This window comes from Malurus melanocephalus, unplaced genomic scaffold (assembly GCF_030028575.1).
Source record: "Malurus melanocephalus ecotype Western Australia unplaced genomic scaffold, MMel_1.1 scaffold_977, whole genome shotgun sequence".
Classification (NCBI taxonomy): domain Eukaryota; kingdom Metazoa; phylum Chordata; class Aves; order Passeriformes; family Maluridae; genus Malurus; species Malurus melanocephalus.
This window is the reverse complement of record NW_026624209.1, coordinates 46,772-47,980: the sequence shown is the minus strand read 5'-3', so window position 1 is coordinate 47,980 and position 1,209 is coordinate 46,772. Positions and strand designations below refer to the sequence as shown.

General features: G+C 46.4%; 1 protein-coding gene across 4 annotated transcripts in view; it reads left to right on the top strand.

Annotated features, from left to right (window-relative positions):
- CACNB4 (calcium voltage-gated channel auxiliary subunit beta 4) overlaps positions 1–1,209 on the top strand; it is a 53,342-nt gene that overhangs the window by 20,397 nt on the left and 31,736 nt on the right. The window lies entirely within an intron of this gene.

The following is a 1,209-nucleotide window of genomic DNA, read 5'->3' as shown; positions in this document are numbered from 1 at the left end:
ATGGCTGTTCATTCCAGGGTCTGGGATCATCCCAGTGCCCCATGGCTGTTCATTCCAGGGTCTGGGATCATCCCAGTGCCCCATGGCTGCATGATCCAGGGTCTGGGATCATCCCAGTGCCCCATGGTCGTTCATTCCATGGTCTGGGATCATCCCAGTGCCCATGGCTGGTCTGGCTGGGACAGGGATGCTGTGATAAGGCACTGATGGGGAAGGCAGAAGCTCTTTGTGGGCAGAAATGTTTTCCCAAAGGCTCTCCGGGTTGGGATGGACCCCACAGCACCCTAAATCTTTCMAGGAGAGGCTGCCTGTCATCTGGCTGATTGGAGCTGCTAATGGATTGCTGCTTTAATTGCACGAGCAGTGTGACAGAGCATTCCTTATGGATGGAGGGAGAGCAATCCGCAGCTGTGRATTTATGGCACTTGGGGGAAAATTATTTGCAAGCTCAGTAAGTCTTTATTTTTCAGCTGTAACAGCTAAAGGTTGATTATTCCTTCAGTGAGCAGGAAGGCAGGACCTGGCTGGAYGTTGTAGCATCCAGGAACGGGATTCATGTCACCTTTTCCTCCCTAAAATTCTGGGGCATCCTTATTCACCAGGAATATTGTATCACCCTTTCCACACATCTTGCAGCAGCCTCAAGTGTAAGACTGGTCAGAGCAGGAGATTAGGAATAAACAGACCCACTGTTCCTTCTGCTTTACCCTTCTCCTTGGTGGTTTTGGGATTTCTTCAAACCTCCATGTTTTCAGCAAAGCTGAATTGTACTAATTGAGAAAGGGGAAAGTGAATGAGGAGAAAATAAATAATAAACAGAATGGAAAAAAAATTAATTCACAGGAATTAATTCACAAAGTATAAAGACTGTGAAGAATGAGTCTTTCACTGCCTTGAATGATAGCATTTTGTAGCAAAGCCTGTTTCCTTCCAATTGCCAAATCTGGTGTTATTTGAACTCACTGAAGCCTCACTTGACAAAGTTCCTCTGTCTCCCACAGGGTCGTGGCACTGGGGTTGGGTAAGGGTGGGRTTGATAATTGATCCTTGAATATTGTGTGTGAAATGTGGACACAGGTGATATCCCCAATGACCAGCCTGCTTCTCTGAGCAGTGTGAAAATAGAGAMATTAAGGGATCTTTTTACAGAATCCCAGAATCCTGAGGTTGGAAAAGGTCTCTGAGATGAAATCCAAGCTGTGCCTGGTT